This window comes from Prionailurus bengalensis, chromosome A1 (genome assembly GCF_016509475.1).
Source record: "Prionailurus bengalensis isolate Pbe53 chromosome A1, Fcat_Pben_1.1_paternal_pri, whole genome shotgun sequence".
NCBI lineage: Eukaryota > Metazoa > Chordata > Mammalia > Carnivora > Felidae > Prionailurus > Prionailurus bengalensis.
The window spans coordinates 87572984-87586545 of record NC_057343.1 but is presented as its reverse complement, the minus strand read 5'-3'; positions in this window follow the sequence as shown (position 1 = coordinate 87586545).

Below are 13562 nucleotides of genomic sequence, written 5' to 3'. Positions count from 1 at the left end.
AAGTATGTCATAAAACCTGTATAATCATGAGACATTCATTTTATCCTCTGGAGCATTGAGGAGGGAGACAGAGGGTGATGTATATGTCAGGGGAGTGAAACTGGAAGGAAAGAAACTTTCGGGATTTTTTTCCCTACTGAATAATTATAATTTCATTGTAATCAAAATAATTGATTACTTTTATGAATAAAACATTATTTTGTTTTTATACTGCCAAACATTGTTTATAAGAACATAAGAATGAAGTCTCTTTACACAAAGATTTATCATGCAGTGGAGGAGAGTCTGAATATTTTCTTATTACAGTAATTTTAGTACATGCTGCTATAGATTTTTTAAAAATTTAATTGTATAATCATTTGTGTATACCACAGCAATGAGCTAACATCTTTTCTTTAAAAATGAGATTATTTTTTATTGTATTAAAATGCATACAACATATAAATTTACTGTCCTAACAATTTTTGAAGTATACAAATCAGTGAATGATGTGCATTCACAAAATAGTGCAACTATCACCAACATCTAGTTCCAGAACTTTTTTGTCACCCCAGATGTTACTGTTCATTTGCTTTCTCTCTCCAGGCTCTGGCAACCACTAAACTGCTTTCTGTCTTTAAGAATCTGCCTATTTTGAATATTCCACATAAATGAAATCAGATATTTTATGGCTTTTTGTGTTTGGATTCTTTCACTTAGCATAAGTTTTCAAGGTTTATCCACATTGTAGCATATATCAGTATTTCATTTGTTCTGATAGCTGAATGAATATTCCATTGTGTGACTTCACCATATTATATTTACCTATTCATCTGCTGATGAACATTGGATATATTTGTTGATGGATATTTTGGCTGTTTCTACTTTTGGCTATTGTGAATAGAGCTTCTGTGAACATTTCTCTACAAGTTTTGTTTGAATGTCTTTTTTCAGTTATTTCAGGTGTGCAGCTAGGAGTGGAACCCCTGGGTCATATGATAATTCTGTGTTTTATTGGAGAACTGCCAAACTTTTTACAGTGACTGCACCATTTACATTCCTACAAGTACTGCACTGTATGTTCCAATTTCTCCACATTTTTGCAAATACTTTTTATTTGCCACTTAAACATTTTTTTTTTGTAATAATCCTGTGGGTGTGAAATCAGATTCCATTGTGTTTTTTATTTCCATACCCTAAAGACTGATGATATTGTGCATCTATTTATGTACTTTTGGTGAATTTATCTTTTTTAGAACAGTTTTATTCAGATCCTTTGTCCACTTTTAACTGCATTACTTGTGTCTTTTTGTTGTTAAGAGTTATTTATATATTCTGCTTATATCAGATACATCATATGCAAATATTTTCTTCTGTGTTGCCGCTTTTTTTCCCCACTCTTTTTTGTAGTGTGTTTTGATAATCTTTTTTCCTTATGAAGTCCAATTGTCTATTTTTTCTTTTGCTTCTTATGTTTAGGGTGTCATATTTAGGAAACCATTGCCAAATCAAGTCATGAAGTGGTTCTTCTGTATTTTCTTCCAAGAGTTTTATAATTTTAGCTCTTATAATTAGGTCATTTATCCTTATTTACTTACTTACTTATTTATTATTCATGTTTAAATATGGCATAAGATAGGGATTCAACTTCATTATTTAAACAGATATTTATCCAGTTGTTCCAGAACTATTTGTTGAAGGAACCGTTCTTTTCCCATTGAGTGGTCTTGGCACCCTTATCTAAAATCAGTTGCCATAGATCTATGAGTTTATTTCTGTACCACTGGCCTACATGTACATAGTTATGTAAATACCACACTTTTGATTACTATAGCTCTGTAGTGAGTTTTGAAATTGGAAAATGTGAGGTCTCCAAATTTGTTATTTTTTTTCCAATGTTGTTTTGGCTATTCTGGGTCCTTTGTAATTCAATATGAATATGATAATTGGCTTTTGTATTTTTGCAGCAATGACAAGAGAAAACATTGGTATTTTGATAGGCATTGCATTAAACCCATAGATCACTTTGGGGGATATTGCCATCTTAGTGATATTAGGTCTTTCCATTCATAGACATGGATGCCTTTCTATTTGTTTAGGTCTTCAATTCTTTTCATTAATAGTTTGTTGTTTTCAGTCTTAAATATCCTTAAATTTATTCCTAAGTATCTTTTTTCTCCTATGATGTTGTGATAGAATTATTCTGTTAACTTCCTTTTGGAATTGTTTATTGATAGTGTACAAAAATACAACTGCATTTTGTGTTTGATCAAATATCTTGCAACTTTAATGAATTCCTTTATTAACTTTAATAATTTTGTGGATTCTTCAGCATTGTACACATTGAAAATCATGCCATTTGTGAGTAGAGATCATTTTACTGCTCAATTTTCATTTTGGAAGTCTTTTATCTCTCTTGTTTGCCTAAATACTGAGGCTAGAACTTCAACACAATGTTGAATAGAGATGATAAAGTGGACACCATTGACTTGTTCCTGAATTTAGGAGTAATCTTGGGTTTTCACAATTGAGTATGATGTTAGCTGTGGGTTTTTATTTTTACTTTACTTTACTTTACTTTATTTAAATATTTATTTATTTTTGAGAGAGAGAGAGGGTGAGCAGGAGAGGGGCAGATGGGGGGACAGAGGATCTGAAGCAGGCCCTGTGCTGACAGTAGCAAGCCTGATGTGGGGCTTGAACTCATGAACTGTGAGATCATGACCTGAGCTGATGTTCTATGCTCAACCAACTAAGCCACCCAGGGGTCCCATAGCTGTGAGTTTTTAAAAACATATTACGTTATTATGTTGAAGCAGTTTCCTTCTTAAATTACATGAATTGATTTTTGTATGTTGAATCATCTTTGCATTCCTGTAATAAATCTGACTTGGCATATAATGTTTTCAGTATGCTCTGAAAGATTTAATTTGCTATTTTCTTTGAAGATTTTTGTATCTATATTCATAAAGTACATTGTTCTGCAATTCTCCTGTCTTCAATGTCTTTATCTGACAGCAATACACTTTTACATATATTATGGAATAATTTCACTGGATAGTATTTCTTATTTCTCTAGCACTGGTCCCCAACTGAACCATGATTAATTTACTCTTCAGTTTGTGTAAACATTTGGGTAAGCATAATTACTAAGAATTTGGCTTTTGAAATTTGTCAAGACTGGATTTGCACATTGCACTTCAACTAACTAGTTCTGGCTATTAGTCTAGCCTCTTAAATTACTTGCCTTCCATTTTTTGATATGTATATTAAAATATTTGCAGAATATAATTCTAAATTTTTAAATTCTGTGAAGATAAGGGCTATATTTACCCTAGTTACTATTACATTGTGCCTTATCCTAATATATGCCTTGATATGACAGCATCCAATACATATACATTATTATTATTATTATTAATCAATGAATGAATGATTCTGGGTCTATTCTGTTTAGGAGTGTATAATGCTTTTGATATAACACAGGAATATAGTCATTGGAATATGCAATTGACATGATTTACTCCAATATGAGTCATTTTACATCCAAAATAATTTTATCTGATTTTTGAATTATCCCTGAATTATCCAGATTATTCCTAATTTAACTCTGTAAAGGGCTATTATGAATGCCACCTTAGAAATGGGGCCCCTGGGGCTTTGAATGGGCTTGCTAAAGGTCAAATGGCTATTAAAGGGTAGAGCAAGGACTGCACATAAGCTTGCACTTCTAAGTGATGTTTCTTTTATATTTCATGCACTTCCTTAGTGACCTAGTGTAATCCCTTCAAATACTAAATCCTGAAGACTTTCCAAATTATATCTGTGACCAGCACCTCTACGCCAAACTTCAGATTTATGTAGCTAACTGCCTTTACTGAATCTTTGTTTGGGTGGTGTTATGGACTGAATTGTGTCCCCCCGCCCCCAATCTCCAGTGTAACTCCCATCTACAGTGAAAGAAATGCACTTTTAATATTTCTTTCCTTGTGTTTGTGTTAGTGAGTTAATATGTGTGTGGCAAACTGTGATGGGAACATATGCATTAGTTTGCTAATGTTGATAGAACAAAATATGAAAAAAATGAGTATCTAAAGCAACAGGAATTTATTTCTCACTGTTCTGGAGGATACGGTTCTATAAAGATCAAGGTTCCATCAGGGTTGGTTTCTCCTGAGACATCTCGCCTTGGCTTGTAGATGGTAACACCTTTTTGTGTCTTGACATGCTTTTTTTCCCCCTCTATGTGTGCATTTCTGGTGTCTGGGTGTCCAAATCTCTTTTTATAACACCAGTCATTTTGGATTACTACCCACCCTATTGGCCTTATTTCAAGTTAATTACTGCTTTAAGGATTCTATATTCAAATATGCATTCTAAGGTACTGGAATCAAGCCTTCAAAATATGAATGGGGAGGGAGGACATAATTCAGTCCGTAGCACTGTGGTTTTTCAATTCTAAAAGTTCAGAACAATGGTCAATGCCTTAAGAGGAAAAAGTTCAATTTTTTTTATGTTTTATTGAGACATGATTGACAAATATATATATTTAAGGTGTGCATAGCAATATTTTTACATATGTATGCATTGCAAAATGATCCCCTTAATTAAGATAATTAACCTATACATCACCACACATTTTTGCCTTTTTGGCCCCTGTGTGTGGTGAGAACATAGACTTATTCTTTTAGCACATTCCTTTTTTTTTCTTTTCCAGAAAGAAAGAGAGAGTGAGAGTGGGAGTGGGAGAGAGGAACAGAGGAAGAGAGAGAGAATATTAAGCAGGTTCCACACTCAGGACAGTGCCCAACATGGGGCTTGTTCTCATAACTATGAGATCATGACCTGAGCTGAAATCAAGAGTCAGATGCTCAACTTACTGAGCTACCCAGGTGCCCATTTTAGCACATTTCAAGTATATAACAGGATTTTTAGCTACAATCACTGTGTTGTATATTACACCACCAGAACTTATGAATCCTATAGCTGAAAGCTTATACCCTCATGTTAGTTAGCTCTGACAAATTCTAAAACTCTCATTTAAGCAAGCAATACAGAAACAATGTCACAAAGGACACCTCTCAGGCTAGCATGTGAGTTCTTACATCCCTTCCAGACAATTTGAGAAGACAAATTTTACTTAGGCAAAGACTCATGATACCTGTGTGCATGGCTGCACACATTCACATACACATACACCCACAAATACACATCCTATTATTGTCCACCATCTTTGCTGAAACACAGGTTAGCATCTGAGTATCATTCAGTCTACTTACAGAAATAGAAAAGAAATTTTTCTAATACCACAGATACATTAGAGCAGCTTGCTGGTTTTGGAAAAACAAAAGCAGGATGCTATTTGACTTGGTTATTATTATTATTTTTTACTGTTTCTTTGCTTAACTGATCATGATCTATGGAATTAATTGGGATTTAAACTGTGGATGCTGAGGAACATCCATACTGTTTTCCACAGTATCTGTATCAATTTAGAGTCCTATTAACAATGCACACAAGTTCCTTTTTTCCACATTCTCACTTATTTTTGTTATCTCTTATCTTTTTGAAAATAAAGATTCCAGCAGGTGTGAAGTGCTATCTTATTATGGTTTTTATTTGCAATTCCTAATGACGAGTGGTGTCATTTTTTATGTTTTATGTTTTTTATGTCATGTTTTATGTACCTGGTTTTCCATGTTCATTGTAACCTTATTCACAGTAGCCAAAATATGGAAATAACCTGTGTCTATTGGAGGGTGAATAGATAAAGAATATATGGATATACAAATATATAATGGAATATTATTCAGCCATAAAAGTGAAATCCTGCCATTTGAAACAACATTGGTGAAACCGGAGGGTGTTATGCTAAGTGAAATAAGTCATACAGAGAGAAAAAATACTGTATAATGTCATCTACATGTGGAAATGAAAAAGGGAAGAGGAAAGAAAGAAAGAAAGAAAGAAAGAAAGAAAGAAAGAAAGAAAATGAGAGGTAAAAGAAGGAAGGAAGGAATTCAAACTCATAGAAGCAGATAATAAAATGAAGGTTGTTAAGGGCTAGGGAGTGGGAAAAATGGGGAGATACTACTCAAAGGGTACAAACTTTTAGTTATTAGATAATTAAGTTCTGAGGATCTAATGAACAGCGTGGTGAATATTGTTTTATTGTTTTTGTTGTTGCTGTTGTTGTTTTTGGTTTCAGGAGTAGAATTAAGTGATTCATCATTTACATATAACACCCAGTGGTCATCACAACAAGTGCCCTCTTTAGTGACCATCACACATTTAGCTCATCTCCCATCTGCTTGTCCTCCAGCAACCCTCGGTTTGTTCTTTATAGTTAAAAGTCTTTTTTATGATTTATCTTGCTCTCTCCTTTTTCTTCTTTCTGCCATATTCATCTGTTTTGTTTCTTAAATTCCACATATAATTGAAATCATATAGTATTTGTCTTTCTCTGACTGACTTATTTTTCTTAGCATAATAAGTTTAGCACCATACAAGTCATTCGTTGCAAATGGCAAGGTTTCATTCTTCCTAATGGCTGAGTAATATTCCTATTTGTACGTGTATGTATATATATTATATATCTGTGTGTATATACAGCCTGAAGTCCAGAATCTTGATGCCTCCATCTTTGCTTTTCTTTTTCAAGTTTGTTTTGACTATTCAGGGTCTTTTGTGGTACCATAGGTCTGTCCTAGCTCTGTGAAAAATGCTATTGGTATTTTGTAGGGATTGCATTAAATGTGTAGATTGCTTTGGGTAGTATGAACTTAAAAAAATATATTTGTACATCCATTCAAGATATATTACAAAGCTGTAATCATGAAAAAAATATGGTAGAGGCACAAAAACAGACACTCAGATCCGTGGAACAGAATAGAGAGCACAGAAATGTACCCACAAATGTATGGCCAACTAATCTTTGACAAATCAGGAAAGAATATCTAATTTAATAAAGACAGTCTCTTCAGCAAATGGTGCTGGGAGAACTGAACAGCAACATGCAGAAAAATGAACCTAGACCATTTTCTTATACAATAAACAAAAATAAACTCAAAAATGGATGAAAGACCTAAATGTAAGACAGGAAGCCATCAAAATCCTAGAAGAGAAAGCAGGCAAAAACCTCTTTGACCTCGGCCCAGCATTCTTACTCAACACATCTCTGGAGGCAAGGAAAACAAAAGCAAAACTGAGCTATTGGGACCTCATAAAAAAAAATTCTGCACAGTGAAGGAAACAATCAACAAAACAAAAAGGCAACCTATGGAATGGGAGAAGATATTTGCAAACGACAATGCAGATAAATTGTTAGTATCCAAAATCTATAAAGAACTTATCAAACTCAACACCCAAGAAACAAATAATCCAGTGAAGACATGGGCAAAAGACATGAATGGGCACTTCCAAAGAAGATATCCAGATGGCCAACATGAAAAAATGCTCAACATCACTCATCATCAGGGAAATACAAATTAAAACCACAATGAGATAACACTCCAGTCAGAATGGCTAAAGTTAACAACTCAGGCAATGACAGATGTTGGCAAGGATGTGGAGAAAGAGGATTTCCTTTGCACTGCTGGTGGGAATGCAAACTGGGGGCAGCCACTCTGGAAAAACAGTATGGAGTTTCCTAAAAAAAACAAAAAACAAAAACAAAACAAAACAACAACAACAACAACAACAATACAAAACTACCCTATGACCCAGCAATTGCACTACTAGGTATTTATCCAAGGGATACAGGTGTGCTGTTTTGAAGGGGCACATGTACCCCAATGTTTATAGCAGCACTATCATCAATAGCCAAAGTATGGAAAGAGCCCAAATGTCCACTGATGGATGAATGGATAAAGAAGATGTGGTGTATATATACAATGAAGTATTACTTAGCAATAAAAAAGAATGAAATCATGCCATTTGCAACTACGTGGATGGAACTAGAGGGCATATGTTAAGCAAAATTAGTCAGAGAAAGACAAATATCATATGACTTCACTCATATGAGGACTTTAAGATACAAAACAGATGAACATAAAGGAAGGGAAGCAAAAATAATTTAAAAACCGGGAGGGGGAAAAATATAAAATATTTAAATATGGAGAACAGAGGATTGATGGAAGGATTGTGGGAGGGGGGATGGTCTAAATGGGTAAGGGGCATTAAGGAATCTACTGAAATCATTGTTGCACTATATGCTAATGAACTTGTATGTAAATTACAAAAAAAAACACCCTTATTTACTATGAATATGTAAATCATAATGTAATTACCTGTAATTAAAAAAATAAAAGTATATAAAAAATGTTTGTACTTCCAGTCCATGAGCATGAAATGTTTTCCATTTCTTTATTCCTTTTAACTCAAATTTATTTTATAAGTGTTTTATAGATTTTAGAATACAGATCTTTTACTTCTCTGGTTAAGGTTTATTCCTAGGTATCTTACAGTTTTTGGTTGTGTGTGTGTTTCTTTGTGTTGAGAAATTCAACTGTGTCTTGTGCTCTTGACAGTAGTGACTTTATGAAGAGAGGTCCTGTCATGCCCTGCAGTGCATTATCACCTATTCACCAGAACCTGGCTCTTCAGGAGAGTGTCCTATCTGTGTTGCTTACATTCTGCTGTTGTGTCTGAGTCACCTTTCTTTTGAGTGTGGTTTTCTGCACTGACTCTCTGCCTGTTATGGGTCTTGCTAGCTCTTTGTTGCTATATAAAACCCTGCCAGATGAGCTCTAAGGAACCATGTCTGCCAGGGAACTTGGGAGTAGCATGTGGTATTAGCAGAATTTGTGTTTAGCCACTAGTCTTATGCTGGATCCCCTGAAGCACTGTAGCAGCTGGGGGATTTCACGGGGGGCAGTGGGTGTGTGTGAGGCTGAGCACAGAGCGCCATGGCATGGCTGGGCATGGCTGGGCCTGGTTTGTGATGGTGGGTAGGCCCATTCGGAGATTTAACAAAATGTGACATGAGACCTGGATTTAGGCTACAAATATCTGTGCAACCTGACTTCCCGCAGGTGGCTCTGTGTTTATGCTGATGGGCAGGGGAGGAAAATGGCATCTGCCATCTCCCTACTTTTTAAAGAAGTCCCCCAACATGCTCTGGAAACAGTATGAACAGATCTGTCTCTCATTAGTGCCCAGCATTGAGTAACCTGCCAGTTTTTATACTGCCTCTCTGCACAGGTTGCTGTATCTTAGATTTGTGACTCAGGTATCACTTGCTTTCCTGACTTGTCCAGTGCTGAGTCAGTTGACTTTTAATGTTCCAGGCTCCATGTGAAGATTAGTCTTCCTGATTGGGCTCCCTGGTGAAGGCCTATTTCTGTGCCCTCTCTGAATGCAGAGCTCCTGCTCTCTCCTACAAGCAACCTCCCTTTGGCTATCTGACTTTCCTAACCTTTCAAGAATTATTTTTTTAAGATTTTATTTTTTAAAGTTTATTTATTTTGAGGTAGAGAGAGAGCACAAGGTGGGAAGGGCAGAGAGAGAGAGAAGAAAAGAGATTCCCAAGCAGGCTCTGCACTATGCAGAGCCCTACATGGGACTTGATCTCAGGGACCATGAGATCAGGACCTGAGCCTAAACTGAGTTGAATACTAACCAACTAACTCACCCAGGAGCTACCCTTTCTTAATCTTTCAGATTCAATGTCTCTGTATTTAGTTGTGGAGTTTGTTCTGTCAGTCTTGGGATCCCTCTCTGGTTTATTAACTTGAATGTGGATGATATCTAGTTGAAAATATAGGATATTCTGAGGTCAGGGTCCTCCTACTCTGCCATCTTCCTGAGATCTCCCCCATCATGTTGTATACTTTAAATAAATACAGTTTTTTTTTAAAAAGCAATTCTAACTAACTAACTAACTAAATTTTTTTAGAAAGTAAGAATGCTGATCTCTGGTCCAGGAAGATGGGGTATGGGGTACTCCACATCCTAAAGCCAGCTCTGTGTCATTCTTACTGAGAACCTTTTCACCAACATATATTCTAACAAAGCACATCCCATGAGCTGTGCACCATGAGCACCACAGACATGATATGCTTCAAGAATGCAGACCTTTTACTGTCAGGGATTCTGGATCCACTATCCAGAGTAAAAGTTTGAATCAGTAGCTTTAATAACTCTCTATGGGCTTGTTTCATTTCCAGGATAAGGCAGAGCTCAGCTCCCCATCTGGATGAGCTCCATTTTCTGTGGCTTATTATAATGTATCTAGGGACCCATAGAGAGGGCAATTTTGATAATAATCTATTCAATTAGGTATTTTCATATTGTTTCTTTTCTTTTTCTTTTTTTAATTGAAGTATAATTGACATACAATATCCAATCAATTTTAGCTATACATCATAGTTATTAGATCTTTTTATGTTATGAAACAATCCCCACGAGTCCAGGTACCATCTGTCACCATACAAAGTTATTAAATTATTATTGACTTTATTCCCTATGATGTACTTTACATCCTTAAGATTTATTAGTTTTATAGCTGAAAATTTATACTTCTTAGCCCCTTCACCCATTTTACCCATTCCCAACACCTCCCATCTCTGATAACCAACAGATATTTTTCCCTGTTTCTAGGAGTCTGTTTCTGTTTTGTTTGCTTATTTCTTTTTCAGATTACACATATAACTTAAATCATATTTGTCTTTTTCTGACTTATTCCATTTAGCATAATACCCTCAAGGTCCATCCAAGTTATATATATATATATATATATATATATATATATATGTGTGTGTGTGTGTGTGTGTGTGTATCACATCTTTACCCATTCATCTGTCAATGGGCACTTAGTTGCTTCCACATATTGGATATTATAAATAATAATGCAATGAACATATGAGTTCAAATAGGTGTTTTCACTTTCTTTGGGTGAAAACCTAGAACTGGAATTGTTGGATCATATGGTAGTTCTGTTTTTAATTTTTTGAGAAACCTCTATACTACACCAATTTATATTTTTACCAACAGTGTATGAATGTTCCCTTTTCTCCACATCTTCACCAATTCTTTTTATTTTTGTCTTATAATAATAGTCAAACTGACAGATGTGAGGTGATATCTCATTGTGGTTTTGATTTGGTTTTCCTGATACTAGTGATGTTGAGTATAGTCTCATGAGCCTGTTGACCATTGGTATATCTGCTTAGAAGAATGTCTATTCAAGTCTGCTCATTTTTAAAAGTTGGGTTTTTTGTTTTTTGACACTAAATTATGTAAGATCTTTATATGTTTTGGATTTAGCCCCTTATCAAGTGTATGATTTGCAAATAGCTTCTCCCATCCAATAGGTTGCCTTTTCATTTTATTTAATGATTTTCTTCACTGTGCAAAAGCTTTTTATTTTAATGTAGTCCCAATGGTTTAATTTTGCTTTTGTTTCCCTTGCCTCAGGAGACATATCTAGAAAAATGTTGCATTCGCCTATTTCAAAGAAATTACTGCCTGTGCCTTCTCCTAGGATTTTTATAGTTTCAGGTATCACATTTAGATCTTCAATCCATTCTAAGTTTGTTTTTGTGTATGCTGTCAAAAAGTGATCCAGTTGTATTCTTTTTGCTTGTAGCTGTTGTTTTCCTACCACCATTTGTTGAAAAGACTGTCTTTTATTCATCGTATATTCTTTCCTCCTTTGTCATAAACTAATTGACCATATAATTGTAGGTTTATTTCTGGGCCCTCTATTCTTTCACATTGATTTTTGTGTCTAGTTTAAGTGGAATATTAGTCATACAGAGGAAGAGATTGTGCCATTTAAGACAACATGGATAGACCTAGTGGGTATTCTGCTAAGTGAAAAAAATCAAACTGATAAAAACAAATACCATATGATTTCACTCATATGTGGCATCTTAAAAAAAACCCAATGAACAAAATATAAAATTAGAATCAGACCTACAAGTACAAAGAAAAAACTGATTGTTCCCAGGGGGAATAGAGTGGGGGGTGTTGGGTAAAATGGGCTAAGGGGAGTGGAAGGTACAGGCTTCCAGTTATGGAATGAAGAAGTCATGGGTATAAAAGGGACAGCATAAGGAATGTAGTAAATTATACTATAATAGTTTGTAATGGGGCAGATGGTAGCTACAGTTGTGATGAGTATAGTGTAATGTACAAAATTGTTGAATCACTATGTTGTACACCTGAATGTAAGTTAACTTTTCATGTCAACTATATCAATTAAAAATGGTTTTGAAGTGAAAAAAATCATAGTGATAGGATAGAGCTGGTAGCTAATTGACAATGCAGGTGGTAATCATTTTGTGCTGTATGAATGTATCAAATCAACACATTATCTTATACTTCTTATACTTCTACAATATTATATGTTAAGTATATCTTAGTAAAAAATTAAAGGTGTTGGCATACTTAAATTTTTTTAAACGTATATTTAATATTGAAAGACAGAGAGAGACACAGCATAAGCATGGGAGGGGAAGAGAGAGGAATAACACAGAATCCAAAGGAGGCTCCAAGCTCTGAGCTGTCATCACAGAGCCCTACGTGGGCTGGAACTCACAAACCACGAGATCATGACCTGAGCCGAAGTCGAACGCTTCACCAACTGAGCCACCCAGGCTCATACTTTAAAAAAAGAAATAAATGGACATAATTTAAAAAAGAAAGAAAATAGGAGAAGGAAATGCCCATGCATATGTAATTTAACCATAAAACCTGATTAATTGTCCTCAGTATGATGTGTCTTTCTACTGGAAAAGAAAGCAGAATGTTCAAATTTTATTTTGAGGAATATGTGAAAATATTTTTATTGACTTCCTCCTTCCTCCTCCTCCTCCTCTTCTTCTTGTTCTTCTTCTTCTATTAATTATTGAGGACATAGCAGAATGACAAAAGAGCTTGTTCTAATAACATTTTGAATAATAGAGATTTTTGTTATTCTACAGTGACAAAATTAAGATTACTAAATTATATATAATTTTAACGTTATACTTACAACAAATCTAAAACCACCTGCTTTTCTATCAGTGATAAGTGCATAATAACATCAATTTCTACAGCTTTACCTCTAATATTGTTAGAACATAAGCACTAGAAACCTTAAAATTTGCTAATTCCTAGTGTCAAAGAAAACAACAGAGTACCAGAGCACTAAAGGCAGCTGAGGTAGTCCAGACAAGAGACAATATGCCTGGGGAAAAGTGCACCATGAAATCTGCTGAGAGGAAAGTTCCCAGGAAGTTACAGGAAGAATGTTCATAACAGGTGTGCTAATGAAAGGTTAAATACTTGCATTCCAGACACATGCAGTAAGGCCACAAATCTGTGCAGTTTGTCAAACCAAACTGCAACATTCATCGTTCAGGCAAATGTTTTCAACTAGGTTCTGATCCTAAAAAGGATGGTGGATAGGACCTCCTCAAATCCTCCAACACTTTGACTTCTGTAGCCTTCAAATTTCTGGTCATTTTTGAGCAACAGCACTGGAGGAAACACAACACTTCATTGTGACATATTCAGGCAAGTGGCATCATAATAGGAAATTTTTCTTCTACATTTGCAAATATTTTGTGACCACCAAGGTAGGTACATTCCCAACAAAT